The sequence below is a fragment of the Pipistrellus hanaki genome (assembly GCF_964339955.1).
Source record: "Pipistrellus hanaki genome assembly, chromosome: 1".
Classification (NCBI taxonomy): Eukaryota; Metazoa; Chordata; class Mammalia; order Chiroptera; family Vespertilionidae; genus Pipistrellus; species Pipistrellus hanaki.
In genome coordinates, this window is record NC_140503.1 from 169,380,995 (window position 1) to 169,400,966 (window position 19,972).

Here is a 19,972-nt window from a genome sequence, read left to right on the forward strand (position 1 = left end):
TTAAAACCATAATTGTATCCCTTGGACAAGTTTAGTATTCGAACTTGTGCTCTCTGGATGGTTCTATACGCATAACATAATGAATTAGTTGATGAGATCTCAGATTAATAACACTGTTAAGTTCGAAGAAGAAATGAAAACAGATGTCTCTAAAACTAGGCCTTGCAATATCCCCGAGATTAAGATCAACCGAACAGAAGCTCACAATCAAAAATTATAATAAACAAAAGGATGGAGTCACCAAGTAAGACTCAAAAGAAATGATTTTCAATTCAATTCTCAAGTTCTTTATGATATTGGAATTATTGGAAACCCAATATAAAATTATGCATCATAAATATTTAAGGAAATAAAATGGTACCCAAAACATAAGACTGTTTTTGATGAAGGTAACTGCCTTAGTTTATCCCTTAGTTTAAGTCTTTTATCTCATTGAGGACCAGCACCTTGAATCGCACTTTAGAGACATCTGTTTTCATTTCTTCTTTGAACTTAATAGTGTTATTAATCTGAATAGCACTGCCCTGGACACTGTAGCACTTAGATGTGTCCAGCACCTCATATCTCACCAGTAGGTATTTGTTGAATGAGAACTATGACTCAATGTCCCCTGCTGTAACATGTAAAATTTAACAGTAGATATTTTTACTTTAAATCAACATTTCATTACCAAATGCACCTGGCAACTAAGATCATTAGATTCCTTTGAAAGGTACACAAAATACACTCAAAGGGAATAATGCATTCAAAACATCATGAATAATTTGTCTGACTGAAAGCTATTTACTCCCCAAACTAATGATGGCATATTCACTGTGGCAGAATTGCATTATGTTTGCTTTAACTGACAGTCTTAAAAGCTAAGGAAGTAAAGACCATCTTACCGTTCTCCCTATTTTTAAAAGACTAAATTGGGTAATCATAGGTTGCAATTCCACTATTATTTATAGTGAAATGGCTGAGAAATTGGTCCTTGTTGTAACTGAATACTCAGTGGATCTGATACAACTGTTTCATCTGAGCCTTTTATATTTGTCCTATTGATGGTTCTTTTTATCACCCATGTAGATGAGAATTATGGGACAGATTCTACCATATGAATGCCCAGCTGTTCTTCTAGTTCCTTTCCAGGAAAGGGAACTCTCAGGTATTAAACATTGCATGACTCTGATGTCCTACTTTATTCTGGGGAGTATATGACTACTATTCTTAATTTGCAAGAAAATAATAAGAGTTTTTGCTGAGTCATGACTTTTTAAAAAATTGAATTAAAAAAAGCAGTAATAAATTTTAGTACAAAGAGATAGTGGTATAAGGCACACACATACTGTAATTCATATACATTAAATGAAATAGTTCACCACCAAGACAGGGAGTACAAAAGAATAGGGAAATCCCAAAGATGGGCACAAATAATTCTTTAGAGCAGAGTGAGGGCAGTCATTCTGTTGCATAGTAAGTAACATACCTTTAATACTATAGACTTTCAATGTATTGGCTTTAAATCATCAAAGAGTCCACACTCCCTAAATGTGAACTGCACATAATGATTTCCACCCCAAGAGTACAGGGGATGGAGCCCTAGTCAGTTTGGCTCAGTGGACAGTGTCTGCCTGCATTCCAAAGGGACTTGAGTTTGATTTCTGTTAAGGGCACATACTTTGGTTACAGGATCCTCCCCAGCCAGGGTCCTGGTCAGGGATCATACAGGAGGAAATCAATTGATGTGTTTCTCTCACATCAATGTTTCTCTCTATCTTTCCTTCTCTCTTCCACTCTTTCTAAAAATCAATGGAAAAATATTCTCAGGTGAGGATTAACAACAACAACACAGAAAGAAAGGAAGGAAGGAAGAAAGGGGGATGGAGCAAGAACAACTTTATAATGGAGAAAACTGGCAAAAACTTCAACCCAGGTTACCAAGGTCAACATCAATAGTGATCAATCATGTTGATAACATGTTTCCTTGATATGAGATGGTAACAGTGGCATTTTATCTTTGCAGTCTTCCTCTTCAATATTCAGTCTAATAAGGAGAAAAACATCAGATAAATTCCTATAGAGGGACATTCTACAAAAATACCTGATGAGTATTTCTGCTGTGCCTCCCATGGACTAAATCAACTAGAAGCCAAGGGGGCAGGGAAGCCAGGGAATGTAGTTATTTGAAACAGAGGATATAAAAAGGAAAGGGCAACAAAAAGAAGTACATAATAAATGTTCCAATATTTCCTTTAATCTAAACTTTTATATGTTTTACTGAAAATGATAAGAGTGTCTATTTTAAAAAATCTATTTGTTTCTGTTCTAAATGAGAAGATGTCTGTATGTATGTGCTCCTAAGGAACTTTAGTGTTTAGTAATCTATTTCATTTTTATCCTCTTCCTTCTCATTTCTTACTCTTATTTTTGGGGAAAAAGGTAATGTTTTGTTTACATTTAATATTCAGAAGCATCATCATTCCATAATCAGTTTTACTTCATGTACTTTTTCTTGAACCAACTGTAATAATTCTCAAATTATTTTTATGCAAAAGAGCATTATCTCATTGTGTAAAACAAATATCAAAAGATTTCTTAACTTAATATGATCATTGTGAAACAAAGGCTTTGAAAAATCCCTACTTTTTTGCTATTTTATTGAAATGGGGGAAATCAGACTAACTCTTACTGATCAGAGACCAGTTGAATATTATGAATTTTCTATTATGGCCAACTATATTGCATGTCTGGGATTAAGCAACATTTTGAAAGGGAAAGAATGTCTGATTTTCATGGGTGAGGCACTTCAGAAAGAATCGGAGGCATACAGTTTTGTGAGGTTTTTTTTTTTTTTTTTAAGTGACCAGATTCCAGTTTTGTCACCTTCTGAACTTTCATAAGATTGAAGAGATTGCACTACTATCCATGGACTCTCTAGGTCAAGCTTTCATCTGAGAGACCAAGTGAATCAAGCTGTGATCCACTGTATCTAAAGCAAGACATAATACTTAGAGGAAGAAGTTCCTTCCTGCAGTGTTTGATGGCATCATACTTTCCCAGAATTCCTGTTGGAAGCCCTTTGTTGGAATTCTCACAATAGTAGAAATAATTCCTTATGCCCAAGAAAATGGAAGACAAAGTTAATTCTAGGAAACCACAGTTAAAGCAAGATATCAAATTAAAGTTTAAAAATAATAGAAAAACAGGCAGATGACTTTCAATCCAGTTAAGAGTCGAAATGTATAATAGATAGATAGATAAATATTTTTTAAAAAACATATTTTATTGATTTTTTACAGAGAGGAAGAGAGAGGGATAGAGAGTTAGAAACATCTATGAGAAGCATCGATCAGCTACCTATTGCATGCCCCCTACTGGGGATGTGCCCGCAACCAAGGTACATGCCCTTGACTGGAATCAAACCTGGGCTGACACTCTATCCACTGAACCAAACCGTTTTCAGCAGAAAGATAGATATTTTTAAATTCAAAGATTGTTCTGTTAGGTATCCAGGAGCTGAAACACAAATCTTAGTGTATGTTTCTCCCCCAGGAGGCTGTAAATATAGCTATGAGGACAAGATGCTGACTACAATGCTCCACTTTGAGAACCAATTGCAGCATCACCAGGCATGTCATTACTCTGAAATATGCTATGACCAAATTGCAACATAATTTAAGCAGAATGGCTGTGCCTCAGAAAATTTAAAGAAAATAAATGCACTTTACTGTCATATCCTGAACAGCAATGGCCAAGCTCTAACGGAAGGAGTGGGGGGAAAGGGTACACAGGAGCAGAGCTGCACGATCTGCAGCCAGAGCAGCAGAGAGAAAGCAGAGCAGATCCCTTGAAACTGCTCACTGGTGGCAAGAGTTTCATCCCTCCAATATCAGCAATTAGCAAGAGATTGATATGTAGACTAATTGATATGTAGTCATCTTCTTAGTACACAAAGTAATGACTTTTTCTCCCCATGTGCCCCAAATTCCAAAAAGAATGCCATCACACAAACTAAAGATATATTCAATGTTCTCACTGAAAGATATTTCTCTTTTTTGAACTTCAAAGGAGTCTTTGGTTTCTTCATTTTTCCCATCCTTCCCACATACTGCTTCCAGATTAATCTACCTGAAACAAATAAGCAAACAAATAGAACTGTTTACATACTGAGTAGAGCATACAGTCTTAGAGAGAGAAAGCAACAGCAATCCTTTGATCTGAATTGTAGAGAGCGTATGTTACATTTTTGTCTTCTCTTTCTGGACACTAGGATTGTGATTACACTGTTGGTAGAGGTCAAGGTCCAGACTGTTCAGTCATCAGTAATCTCTTGTCCTGGAGCTGAGAAAAAAAAGCCCTGGTTAGACACACTGTGGAAGAGTGAGCAAAATGTGGTTTTGAAAGTTTGGGAACTAGAATGTACCAGAAAACAGGAACAAAGGACCAGTTTCCTAAAGAACAGGAGATGGAGAGACTTCACAATGGAACTAAGCCAGAAACAGCGTAGTCCAAGTCAATGGCCAGACAGAAAAGGCAGAAAGATGCAGGGATTAGTCATTGAGTTCATTAAAGCCATAAAGTCACAACCAACTCAAGCAAAAATAAATAAGGATCCAAACTCTGTGTGTAGGCAGGAGGAAGGGAGGAAGCAACAGGTTCAGGAGGCAACAGAATGGCAGGCAAAGGATAGCAGAAGGCAAAGAGAAGTCTGAGTAGCTGTGTCAAACAGTATTTGCATTTGAGGCTCACTTTTATGACTGACAAGTGCAGTGGTTCTCAAAGTGTGGCCTCCAGACTAGCAGCAATGAAATCACCTGGGACTAATAAGGAATGTAAATTCTTGGTCCCATGTCAGATCTACTCAACCAGAAACTGGCTCTCTAGGTGTAGAACTCCCCACCACAACTGCTATGCTGCACTCAGCCCTCTAAGTGATTCTGAGGCTCATTAAAATGTGAGAACCACAGGGAAGCTTAAAAGCAGGAAGTCAGGTGGACTGTAAAAAGCCCATAGAGAGTTTTTACTTGGAAATTTCATTTTGATAATTTCACACAACAGCAAATTCTGCTTATTAAAAAGGCATTCCAGATAGCTTTATTTGTCCCTTCCAATCTATTTTCTATCCTGCTCTGTGCCCCTGAAAGGGGGCCACATCTAAGTGCTCCCTGGGCCTCTAACTTCTGCATGGATCTAACTCACAGGGGGGCTCTTCCAGGAGAGGATGAGAGGATGCAGAGAAAAGACAGTGAGGTCAGTGTATTTCCTGGCTCCACTCTGTGGGGTTGTTTTGTGTGCCTGAATCCTTTGATCAAGGCCATTCCTCCTCTCAAGGGGATCTGTCTCCAAGATTCTCTTCTTTCAGGTTTGATTAACATGTCTCTTTGGGCTGGGTGTTGGCAGATTTATTGCTACTATCTCTGAGTAACTTTACTATTGCCTGTGGTTCCGCTACACTCAACTTCACATTTACAGATAAGCTTTTTAAATAAACATCTCTGTCAATAAACTCTCCACAATTTAACGGAACTAAAGTGTTCTAAATGTTGTTTGATTTCCATCCTCATAGGATTTATGCTCCTCCTCAGATTCCCTAAAGTTAACCCTCCACTGTTTGCTCTCTCTGACTCTGATGCCTCCACGCCCACCCAAGGCCACGGTGGGAGCTCTGCTGTCTTTGACCAAACAATCACTCACCCTGGGAGTGTGGGACCCTTTCCTTACTCTCTAGTTGCAAACAGGCTGACTAGAATGTCCAATTCCTGACACCACTTCTAGGCTTGAATGACACATGACACCACAGGGCTTGAGACCTGGCATTCCAAACAACCATAGAAGGGAGAAAATGGCAGAATGAGCCCAGAATTTAAAGGTAGCTGATCAATGGGAAACAGACAGAAGAGAGCAAGACAGATCAATTCTCTCTCCTCCATGGACTGCTCTATGTATGTATTTTTCCTTGCAGCCACTGCAAAGTCTCCCAGGACGAGCACATGTACCTCCAAGAAATATGCAGTGTCTCTTTTTAGCTCCTGGTAAAGTGGCAGACAACATGGTCAAGTATCACCACCTAAGGCATCCCATTTTTCTTTGCCCCATTTTCACTTTTTCCTATTTTGCTCTTTTGTGTTTACAAAATCCAACAAAAAACATAGCACTTTTATGCCTATGTTTAATGGCCAAAACAACCCTGACAGACAAGGGCAACACAGTTGTAAATATAGAGACTATAAAGTAAAACAGCCTATAAATCGAAGCTGCCTGGTGATAACTTGGAATCCTTCCTGACTAGTTAGTATTGACTTTACCAATGGGGCCAAGAAATGTCTTCCTGGTCCTGTTCAGTGTCCCGATCATGCACCTTGTCATCTTTACTGGGGATGGGTGCTTCCTTGGTTTCAGGGATTTCTATTAAGTACAGTGTGCTCTCAACCGCTTCATATTTATTTAAAACCCATGCATTCAATTTCTTAATTGAGTTAAGTGAGGTGGCATAAAAGTTGCAACCACTTCAGATTTAGGGAATGTTAGAGACATATAGTTACCAAAAATCTTTAGGTAAATTCTAATTTCTATAAACTATATACTATTGTTTTGTAAACAAAAACGCAAAGTATAAAAGGAGAAACTGTGTAATAAAGGTGTACATTTGAACACTAAACTGCTAAGAAAATTTGAAATAGTTCACGGAGGCATCTGTGTAAACATGACAACCAGAACATATGATTATTTTGTTGTTTCTTCCGCAGTTGTTGTTTTTCAAATCAATGTCTAAAGCTTAAAAAAACTCTACAGTCCCTGGATTTGAAAGTACAGTGGACTGATTGTATTGGGCTGTCTTTGATTACTTAGGATGCCAAGGAGTTTCAGGACTGTGATTATGAAGATCATTTTATAGTACAATATATATACAGTTAGGTAACACTGTGATGCAAGCAGAATACTAGGCAAATAAGATATAAAAAAAAACACAAAAATGAAATGCTTATGGAAAAATTTATTATTTTACAAAGTTCTATTTTGTAGAGCTCTTATTAAATTGATGACCATAGTGATATGATTAGTACTTTCAAACTTATAGCTCATACCGTGTTTCCTCAAAAATAAGATATCCTCCAAAAATAAGACCTCCTTACAAGTTTCCTTCTGAGTGAAATATAAGGCATCCCCTGAAAACAAGACCCCCCCTAGGCTCTGTCTCAGAATGCTATTGCTAAACATGAGAGATTTGGTCCACTGATTCTGAAAGAAATGGAGTCACAAGAAATTCACTAGGAAATTCAGGAATTGGATTGTTATGATGATGTTCCAGAAGATGATGACATGATTGTCATTGAATAAATGAGTAAATTCTTGATACTGTAGGATTCACAGTTTGTCTGGTTTTTGTTGACAACTACTGTACTACCGTACCGTATACAGATAATAAATTTCCTTTATTTTCATTTAAAAATAAATGTGTACCGTATTCTTCTTCATGGAAAAATAAGACATCCCCTGAAAATAAGACTAGCGCATCTTTGGGAACAAAAATTAATATAAGACACTGTCCTATTTTTGGGGAAACAGGGTATTAGAATCCCGTGCCTCACTAAATCAGAGATGTTTTCAGAGAATCTGAAACCATATAGTATTCTCTCTCAAACAATAACATTTAAGCTGCCTGAAGAAATACATTAACATTGAAATGCTTCAAAAATTGGCAGTTAAGAATAGTATACGCAAGCATGATGTGGCAACCAGGTTCACTGAATGTAACATTTGCACCACTCCGGGAGCAAGATGATGTTGGGAGAGGCCATGCGTGTGTGGATGTAGGAAGTACCGGTATACAGGAACTTTATGCTCGAGTATTGCTGCGAACCTAAAACTGCTCTAAAAATAAAGTAAGTAGGTAAATAAATAAATAAATAAATAAAATGTTATATTGTCTACTAACATACTTAGAAACTACTGATTAAAAGTGGAAAGAAATTGTTTTCCCTTAAGGCAGAGTTGTTTTTTTGTTTTTGTTTTTGTTTTAAAGAATACACATTGGAAAGTTTGTGAATACAGAAATAAATGAGTCAAATTTAGAAGAACATGGGCAATTGAAAAGCTAAGATGGAAAGAAATACATCTAGATGATATAATGGAAATAATACTTGAGAAAAAGTCTTCAATTTGATCACCCTGCCAGATTTCCCACATGATAAAAAATAGTTCTGTTTGTACTTCAGGCGCAGACAGAATATAAAGGATGGAAAGTTCCTGTATTAGTCAGTGACCTAGAATTTTCACTGTTAATATTTATGATAAATATGTAAGCAACACGTTCTAGTTTCAATTAAACTAGAAATAGATGATACTTAATGAACTTCAAAGAATCTAATTTTAATTCCAAATCTTTTCATCAAGCAACATAAATGGCTATATAATTCATTGTTAATTTCTTTTCATCGAATCCTAATGGAATCTTTGGTGATGTTAATTCCAAATAGTCTTCTTTTAATACAAGTCTTTATAACTCGTCATTTTCAGTAGATGATTTTAGTGCTTTGGTATCCACTGGTTTAAGGACAATAAAAATAGTATTGCTCATTCTAGTTTATCTGTTTTTGCAAAAGTTACCCTGAAGGTGATCCCTTTTATGGTCTTTGAGGATGGATTTGAATTTAGATTGGTAGTTTATTAGTATATGTACTGTTGGTAGTCAATAAGGAGCTACCATTATCTATGCTTCTAAACACGGGTGAGTCTGGGCTTGCTTTGGAGAGAAGTTTCTATTCAGACACACACACACACACACACACACACACACACACACACACACTCACACACACACACACACACACACACACACACTTTTTGTACCTCCAGCATTATAATGTGTTGTTTTGTTTATCTTGCCTATTTTCAAGGCTACCCAGGATTCCTAGCATACCTTGCTGCTTGCCCAAATTATGTGTTTTTATAAGAAAAAAATTAAAGAGCCAATGCAATAAAAAACTATTTAAGCCTTCTAAAAAATAATGGTCTGTAGAAAAGTCCACAAATCACCATGTACAGTTTAATGCATTATTGCAATGTGAACCCACTCATGTAACTGCAACCTGTGTCAAGAAATAACTATTCAAGTTTAAAGTAGTAATATAAAAATAATCAAGTTCTGGCAGATATTTAAAATATAATTTGAGCAAAATTTTTACATAGTTTTGATCTCAAGCTATATATAGATAAAAAGGATTTTAAATCTCATATGCACATTGACAAAAATTCCCATTTTTAAATATGAAAAAGGAGTAATTAAAAATACAAAAAAATTATTTGTTATGACAAAGTTGTTACAATATGAAAACAAAAAACTTCTTATGAATCATATTCTATAATTCTAGAATTGAATTAAAATATAAATATGACTTATAAAAATCCTATTAAGAATTTACTACAAAATTTACTTTGGTGTTTACTACAAAAGAATGCTCTTTAAAAAAACCTTTTGAGTGTTTTCCTTTCTGTTCATTCATAGAACTTTTGCATAGGTACTATATTCTTAATTTCCTTCGTTTCTTCCTTTGTCCCTTGCTTTATTTTTTCCTTTTACTCTTCTTTGAATGGGAATAGGGTTACCTAGCACTGCTATTTGTCTTAAAAATAACAAGAAAGCCAAAACTGGTTTGGCTCAGTGGATAGAGCCTCGGCCTGCAGACTGGAGGGACCCAGGTTCAATTTCTGTCAAGGACACATACCTTGGTTATGGGCACATCCCCCATGGGGGGTGTGCAGGAGGCGGCTGATTGATGTTTCTCTCTCCATCAATGTTTCTAGCTCTCTTTCTCTCTCTCCCTTCCTCTCTGTAAGAAATCAATAAAAAAATGTACCGTATTTTCCGGCGTATAAGACGACCCCCTAATTTTACAGTTAAAACATAGATTTAGGCCTATATTCGCTGTATAAGACTACCCCCCACTTCAAAGAAAAGACTTACTTTGCCGTCAAGATCTGCAGGTAATTTTTGTGCAATTTTGGTCTTTTGCCCCTGATTTTCGGTTGACTTTTTTTCATTTCAAAAGTCGTCTTACATGCCGGAAAATACGTATATAAAAAATAACAGGGAAGATCATAAAAGGATAAATCCAAATTAAGGAGCAAAGTTAAAATATTAGCATTTAGTATGAGAATTATCTGACTCAATCAGAAAAAAAGCAATATAAGAATAATAAACATACTCAAAGAAGAGAAGAAAACAGAAAGCCATATTACCCAAAACAACATATAGATTTAATGAAATCTCCATCAAAATACCAATGTCATTTTTTAAAGAAATAGAACAAAAAAAATTATCAGTTTGTATGGAACCACAAAAGACCCTGAATAGCCAAAGCAATCCTGAGGGAAAAGAATGGAGCAAATCACTGACTTCAAATTCTGCTACAGAGTTATAATAAAACAGAATGATATTGGCAGAAAAAAAAGTCACACAGATCAATATAACAGAGTTGAGAGCCCACATATAAAACTACATTTATACGGGTTAATTTCCTACAAAGCCAGAAGCACACATTGTAACAAAGAAAGCCTCTTCAATAAATGGTGCTGGGAAATGAGAAAGCCACATACAAAAGATTGTAGATTAAAGGTGGTTCCCATGTACAAAACGGACCTAAATATAAGATCTGAAATAATAAATTACATAAGAGAAAACATAGGTACTAAACTTAGGGAACTTGGTCATAGAGAACATTTTATGAAGTTGACTCCAAAGGCAAGGGAAGTAAAGGCTAAAATAAATAAATGGGATCCTATCAAACTAAAAAATTTATGCACAGAAAAAGAAACTGATAAGAAAACAAAAGGCAGCCAACTGAATGGCAGATGGTATTTTTGAACAATAGGTCCTATAAAGGTTTAATATCCAAAATATATAAAGAACTCCTAAAACTCGACACCAAACAAACAACCCAATTAAAAAATGGGCAGAGAACCTGAACAGACCTTTTCCCAAGAAGACATACAAATAGCCAACAGATATATATGAAAAGATGTTCAACCTCACTAGCAATTAGGGACATGCAAATCAAGGCTACAATGAGATACACCTCTCATCTGTTAGAATGGCCATTATCAACAAGAGAAGCAATAACAAGGGCTGCACTGTTACAGCCACTTTGGAAAACAGTCTGGCAACTCTTCAAAAAATTAAAAATAGAGCTACCATACAACCAGCAATTCCTTTCCTGGAAACACTAGTATACCAAGAAGAAAAAAAAAAAAAACTCAAAACCATGTATTTGCAAAGATATATATATGCAGGCCTATGTTCATTTCAGCATTATTCATGGTGGTCAAGACATGGAGACAATCAAAGTTCCTTGCAATAGAAGACTGGATAAAGAGGATGTGAGTAGTATTCCATATACACAATGGAATATGTCTTGCCCAGTCTTCTATTTAGCCATAAGAAAAGACGAAATACTGTCATTCAGGACAACATGGATGGACCATGAGAATACTATACTAAGTTAAATAAGTCAGTCCAAAAAAAACAAACAAAAACAAGCTAAGAACCATATGATTTCACTCATATGTAGAATCTGAAACTGTGGACACAAACAGCAGTGTGGTAACTGCCAGAGTGAAGGGGGTTCAAGGTAGGGGCCTAATATATGGTGATGAGTACATAGTGCAATATACAGGTTTATATCATAGAAATCTACACCTGAAACCTATATGATCCTATTAACCAATGTCACCCCAATAAATTTAATTAAAATAAAACTTTACCAGCAATAATAAATGACTTTGCCAATGTTTAAAAAATAAAAAAAAAACACTTTGCAACACGTGTACTACTGAATATGATATTAAATATCATTTGATACTTGTAAAAGTAGAAGAGCCTGTGTATAGGAAAGAGGCAAATTATTCATCACTTTGGAACAATTGTTATAAAGATATGTTTCCATCTGTCTGGAAAATGATATTGCTATTTTTCTCAGATGTACTCAATTTCATAGTGCTATTTTCTTTCTAAAAATATATGATACTGCACAAGCTCACTAATAAACACACTTTTTCAGTGACATTTTGACACAAAAGGAAATTTGTTCCATCTCTTCAGCACTATATCATCTTATAATAGCATGATACTGATCGTTAATAGTTTAGTCCAAAGGTGACACACTAGTGTGTTCATACTTTTAAATTGTTATTAAATTTATTATGCCAGCAAGTGCCTTTTTAGGACATATTAAAATATGTTCTTAAAAAATTAAAAAATTTTGTTAGTCTTAAACTCAGGGCCTGATTAATAATATTTTCACTTATCCTTTCAGTCACCCAAATAGCCTGAAGGTATGAAAAGAGTCAAGACATTTTAGCCATTTTTTACATTACCTCTATATGTGTTCAAAGTGCTGGCCCAGTAATCAGCTCTAACTGCGTCCAGCTTGTCTCTTTCATGTACACAATGCAGCTGTTTGTTTTCTACCCGCCTTGTGGATGGATTAAATTCCTTCCTTGTCAGGTTGTGTTTCAGGTACACCGCTTTCACATAGGGTGGAGGAATTGAATTAGAGAAATGTCCTAATGGTTGTAACTTTCTGTTAGATTGGTTATTTGTGCTGCACACCACCAGGCATCCATCTTTTGACTCCTGGTTGATATCTGTAAATTGCCTTCAGTTAGGCTTGCTTGGTCTTCAGACTTCCTTCTCAAAATAAGGGCAGTTCCCCCTCATGGAAGTGAGTCTAATTCCACTATTAACAGACCTTACTGGTAAACAATGGAGAGTTGACATTTTCCTTTCATGACCCTACATTGTTCAGGGAGTGACTCTACTAAGTATGCATTGATTCTCTTCAATCCCAGGATGCACTTTGCCAAAGTAACCTACTTTAGTAAACTAATGGGGCGTGGACTCTAGGCAGGCCAATTTCTGGGTGATAATGCATCCTTCTAGGTGATAACGCACAAATGGGTCTAGTGAATTGCTGTTTAAACAACATGAATCAGCAATGCCAGACTGTTCTGTTCTCTCCTGATCAATTTATGCAAGTTTTGACAAGGGCATGGAGTAAAAGCAGAGCATACTCCTTGGTTTTCTGGCTTACATTGTGGTCACTATTTTTCATGCTTGTCATTTTGTAAGAGCTCTGCTAGAGAACAGATAAAGCTAGCCTCTCTCTGCTCAAAATGAGGAGGAGCAAGTTGAATTTCAAATCAGTCACCTTGTACTAGTATACAGAGGGAAGCTGTGTACTTGCAGAGGGAGAAGCAGTGATAGGACCACAACCAGGATACTCTCCATAGAGGAGCACCTTTTTCTCTGCCCCTCCTAAAACTGGGCTGGGGTGAGGAGTTTGGGGTAGGTATCACATCTCTGCTAGAAATTCAAAATATGTCACCACTAAGGAGAGAAGCTTCACTATAAAGAAAATGGTGCAGGTAATATCAAATTATTACTTATCAGATACAAAGTAAAGAGAGCTGACTGAAAAACCATACTAATTCTGAGTTTGTTTCTGCTTTATTTTTTTTAAAAAAAATAACTTTCTGTTGTTTTTGGAAGTGGTGAAGAGAGGAAAACCATGTTTGACTTTGGTGAAAAACAGTCCCTCATCCATCCCTGTCTCTGTCCCTCTGCATCCAAGGAGATTGGTGAGCTGTCAGAACCGCATTCACTTTCTCCATCAACAAACTGCCCTCCTGGGAAGAGGAATGGGAGGAAGTTCATCCCTAAGGTGTTCTAGCATTTCTTATAAATTACATCCTATCTGATGGAGTTGCTTCAGACTTTACACTGTTAAAAATGAATCGTATCAGCATTATTAACCCTTGCCACTTTTATACGCAGGAGTTTCCCCCTTGTTTCCATCATCTGCTGGGGTTTGATGGGGTGAGAAGGGCAAGGAGGTTGGTTGGTACTGTAAACCTACTACCAGGCTTCCTGAACTTTCTACATGTTTTTAAATGTGTTATTGTTTCAACTGTCCGAAAGAGAGGAATAAAGACTGCACTCGGCGTAAGGATGCAGAACAATCCCATTCATGGGATCTACTCTAATAGCAAGTAGATTGATAAATTGATAGCAAGTAAAAGTATTGTGTTTTATACGTTAATATGAATGTAATTGATCGCTTGTAAAATTATTGCTTTAACTTGGCATCTAAAAGTTTCCCTTGATTTTTCAGCTTTTTATGCATTAATTAACGTGTGGAGTGATTGATGCTTCTTTGTATATGTAAGATTTGACAAACAGCTATAAAAAAGATCTATGCAGTTTAATAATATGACCACATTGAGAACAAGTGGTAAATGCATGAGTTTATATTATATTTAGGGTTATTTAAAATTTTGCTTTTATACTTGGAAACACTAACCAACTCTAAGTATCATCAACAAAATAGAGAAAATTTTTTAAACAAACTGAGTAAAGTACATTTTGTACTTTTGTACAAGTAAAATAGTATAATCAGAACAAAAACCTTAAATATGGAAAATATCTGGTTTAGTTAGAATATTCTTAGTAAGTACCAACCTTGCATCAGCAGCTATTCTGGGTACTGTTCTTGACCCCTGCACTTTACATTCTAGTGAGAAGGGTGAAAATAGCCAAATAAACAAATTATTTACTATCAGAGAGTGATTGATGCTATGGAAAAAAAAAAGACACAATAGGGGGTTTGAAAGTGACTAAGGGGAGGGATACATATTAACAAAGATCAAAAGAAAAGCCAAGCCCTAGCTGGTTTGGCTCAGCCAGTGGACTGAAGGGTCCCAGGTTCAATTCCAGTCAAGGGCACATGCCCAGGCTGCAGGCTCGATACCCAGTGAGGGACACGGAGGAGCCAGCCAATCAATGACTTTCTCTCATCATTGATGTTTCTATCTCTCCCTCTCCCTTCTTCTCTGAAATCAATAAAAATATATTTTAAAAAATTAAAAATTGAGTCAAATGGGCTAGATCATGCCACCTATTTTGAGGGGTTTGAGTTTATTTTAAGTTTACAGAAAGACCTTTGGAAAGTTTTAAGCCGGGATGTGACCTGATTATGATTTTTGCTTTTAAAAGTTCATTCCACCTATGGTTAGAAAATAGTCAGAGGCCAAATACTTGAAATGAAAAGTTAATTAGGAGGCATTTGTGATAGTCTAGACTAGAGAAGGACACGATTTGACCTAAGTTGTTCAAATGGAGATGAAAATAAATTATCAGGTCATGATATACTTTAAAGTATTTTTTGTTACTGAGGGAAAGAAATAAACTAGGGATAATCCATGGGTTTACAGCCTAAGCAACTGAAGAAATGAATAAAGAAATCATATGCAGAAGAAGGTTCAGCTCAAAATAAGCCTCAATTTCAATGTTCCATTCTTTTCTGGAATGTTCTGAATATTCCGACATTTTTTTAAATATGAAAGAAAAATGCAGAAACTACAAATTTTGTACATAATAATTGGTATGAAAACTACAGAAATTGAGATAACATAAATGTCTAAAGGGTAAATGTAGTAGACTTAAAGCATATTAAAGCTTTAATGTTAAAGTGGTTCATTTCTTTAAAATATTGATATATACAGCAGAAATTGAGAAACAGAGAGTATAAAACCAAGTACTCAGATAAGCCATCAATAAAAAGGTTTTATAGAGAGAACTAAATATAATTACAATAATAGGAAAAGAAACCAGCAACAATAACAGCCCACTCAGGTACCACTTACTGAACAATCTTATATAATAAAAGCCTAGGTGGCTTCACACCCTCGCATGACATCACAAGATGGCTGTCACAAGATGGCCACTCTCACATTGTCACAAGATGGCCGCCACAAGATGACAATCACAAGATGGCTGGCAGCGGAGGGCAGTTGGGGACAACCAAGCTGGTAGGGGAGGGCAATTGGGGGCAATCACACCAGCAGGGGAACAGTTAGGCAAACCAGCAGGAGAGTAGTTAGGGGGCGATCAGGCTGGCAGGCAGAAGCAGTTAGGGGCAATCAGGCAGGCAGGCAAACAGGTGTGTGGTTAGGGGCCAGCAGTCTCGGATTCTGAGAGGGATGACCAACTGCCCTGTGGGATCGGGACTAAATGGGCAGTTGACATCCCCCAAAGGGTCCCAGATTGGAGAGGGTGCAGGCTGGACTGAGGGGACTCCCCTCCCCCCATCTACAAATTTCATGGACCAGGCCTCTAGCTATTACATAAAAGGAATAGTGTTAAATATTTTCTATATAATATTTCACTTAATATTTACCAAATTCTCCCAGATAATTATTATTTTTCAGATTTGACATTTAAAAGAATTAAAGTTTAAGAGTTCAGATAATTTGTTCAAGATTACTCAGGCTATTTAATGGCAGGGCATGGAGATACTAAACACCATAAAATATCACAACCAGCTACTTAAGAATGGTTCAATGTGACAGCTTCATTATGACTAGATGAATAGAAAACTTAGAGCCAGAAATACCCTAGAGGCAAATATGTCCAATTGAAAAACCAGTGGTATTGTCAATGTCCTCCAGCCAAACACCACCAGGGACACAGTCTGTTTCTGCAGTGCAGTGAGGACGAACCCACCCAGGGCAAACCATGGGACAGCTCAGTGAAGAAGTGTGAGAAAGATTTATTTTAGGATCTGGGTTTTGTGTTAGGTGATTTGGGGGATGGTTTTATTTATTTTTATTCTATTTTATTGATTAAGGTATTACATAGGTGTCCTTATCCACCCCCCCTTGATCCCCCCACCCCCTCCACTCATTCTCTGACCTCCTGGTGTCTGTGTCCATTGGTTAGGCTTATATGCATCCATACAAGTCCTTTGGTTGATCTCCCTCCTTTACCCCCGCCCTCCCCTACCTTCCCTCCAAGGTTTGACAGTCTGATCAATGCTTCTCTGTTTCTAGATCTGTTTTTGTTAATCAGTTTATGTTGTTCGTTATATTCCATTAATGAGTGAGATCGTGTGATATTTATCTTTCTCTGGCTGGCTTATTTCATTTAACATAATGTTCTCCAGTTCCATCCATGCTGTTGCAAATGGTAAGAATTCCTTCTTTTTTATAGCAATGTAGTATCCATTGTGTAGATGTACCATAGTTTTCTGATCCAATCATCTGCTGATGGGCACTTAGGTTGTTTCCAAATCTTAGCTATTGTAAATTGTGCTGTTATGCACATTGGGGTGCGTATATCCTTTTTGATTGGTGTTTCTGGTTTCTTTGAATATATTCCTAGAAGTGGGATCACTGGGTCAAATATGAGTTCCATTTTTAGGTTTTTGAGGAACTTCATACTGTTCTCCACAGTGGCTGCACCAGTCTGCATTCCCACCAGCAGTGCATGAGGGTTCCTTTTTCTCCGCATCCTCGCCAGCACTTGTCATTTGTTGATTTGTTGATGACAGCCATTCTGACAGCTGTGAGATGGTACCACGTTGTCGTTTTGATTTGCATCTCTCTGATGATTAGTGACTTTGAGCATGTTTTCATGTGTCTCTTGGCCTTTCTTATGTTTTCTTTTAAAAAGTATTTATTTAAATCCATTGCACATTTTTTGATTGGGTTGTTTATCTTCCTTTTGTTAAGTTGTATGAGTTACCTGTGAATGTTGAAGATTAAACCCTTATTGGTGATAACATTGGTAAATATGTTCTCCCATGCAGTGAGCTTTCTTGTTGTTTTGTTGGTTTCTTTTTGCTGTACAAAGATTTTTATTTTGATGTAGTCTCATTTGTATATTTTCTCTTTAGTTCCCATTGCCCTAGGAGCTGTATTAGTGAAGAAATTGCTTCACCGTATGTATGAGATTTTGCTGAATGTGGATACCTCTAATATTTTTAAGGTTTCCCATCTTGTTTAAGTCTTTTATCCATTTTGAGTTTACTTTTGTGTATGGTGTAAATTGGTGGTCCAGTTTCAATTTTTGCATGTATCTGTCCAATTTTCCCAACACCATTTATTGAAGAAACTGTCTTGACTCCATTGTATGCTCTTGCCTCCTTTGTCAAATATTGAGCATAGTGATTTGGGTCGATTTCTGGGTTCTCTGATCTGTTCCATTAGGTTTATATGTCTGTTCTTGTGCCAGTACCGGGCAGTTTTGAGAACAGTAGCTTTGTAATACAGCTTGATATCTGGTATTGAGATCCCTCCTACTTTGTTCTTCTTTCTCAGGATTGCTACAACTATTCCGGGTCTTTATTTTTTTTATTATTATTATTCCAAATGAATTTTTAGAGAGTTCATTCTAGATCTGTGAAATATGCTGTTGGTATTTTAATGGGGAGTGCATAAAAATAGGTTTTGCTCTGGCTTGGATGCTGTGAAGAAGTGAAGAGTAATTTTATGATTCGATATTTTAATCAAACTTATTTAGAAAGTAGAAAAATGAAATGAAGCTAAAGACTTAATTGAAAAAGAAGCAACAGTCACTCATAATAGACCGCCTACGGGGATGTTTGGTCGTGTTTTGTTTGTGTGTGTTTTTTAAATAATATTTATGTTTTTGTCTGTGTTCAGACATGATTACACAGTGATCTTGTTTTGTCTTGTGTGATGTCAGTGCTCTGGGGCTCTGGGAAATGGTACATACATTCCACCAGACTACCAGGACCCTCACTGTGAGGGCCAGGCCAGCTATTATACTTCAGGAGCAGTTTCTGTTTCTAGCTTTGACAAGGTAAGTAATTTCTCCATGGCATGTGTGCCGGAAACCAATCATTGTCTCACTAATAGAAAAAGGCTGATCAACCTTGAAGCTCTGAAAGGTCAGAGCCAACCACACCCTATCTAATTATTACCTGCCTAAAGGCTATGGGTGTTTCCCAAAGCTGCTTAAGGGTACTGGGTGTTTCCCAAAGCTGCTTAAGGATAATGGGTGTATCCCATAGCAGCCTCAATAAAAGGGAGAGCGAGGCCAGAGCCTAGAGAGTCTTCCCATTGGTTGACTCCTGCCTGGCCCCCTATTTGTCCCAAATTAACTCTTTTCTAATCTCTCTCTTCATTTTAGTGTGTGGCCTCCTCCAGAAACCGGACCCTGAGTGGGCCCTAATCACGCGGGTCGTGTTAAGGGTTCCCACACATGTGCTTTCTACCCAGTCTTTGCATAGATTTCTTTTACATAAAAGTGAGGAACTGAACGACACTCCCTTGGTATTATATAGCCAATAATGCATCTTTCCTCACAAGAAAGGTAAGTTTTCTTTTAACAACAGTGCTACATCTTTGTTCTTGACATTCACTTTATTTTTCATATTAAAATATTGTTTTGAAATGTAAGAGGCAACTGTGTGTGAAAATTAATTTCAAGAAATCTATTATAGCAGTGGAAAGATTGAGACTTATTCTCTTAATTTTCAGTTCTTTTCTGGAATCTACTGAAACAACATTTTAAAGTAAAAATGTAGAATATATAAAAGTATATATTCCTATTTTTGAAATTTAATATGTATTATCTTTTATTACAATAAAGTATGATTATTATAAGAAATTCAAACTAGTTATAAAAGGTTATAATTTAGAAAATGAAAACTGATCACCCAGTAAAAAATGCCCCTTACTTCTACCACTTAGAGAAAATCATTATTAACAAATGTTTTGAAGAATATATAATGCACATATGTATACATTTATGCCTACAAATATAAAAAGAAATCACACCATCCATATTGCTATATATATATAATTTATATACATAAACATATCATACCCAATGAAATTCTGTTTTGTTGATATATTATTGGCTATTAACACAGTTCCTTATTGATTAGACTTCATAAGGCTTTTGGAGAATTTTCCCTATATCAATAGTATTTCAATGAATATGTATTTATACAGCTTTTCATATTTGTCTAATTATTATTTTGTATGTTGAATTGCTAGATCAAAGCATTTTCATGATTCAGATTTTGGAAAGTATTATCAGATTTCACCCAAGAAAGGTCCTAATATGTATAGTCAGGCAAGTATGGGAGTGCTTATGTCCTCATATACTCATAAGATTTGTGGGTAT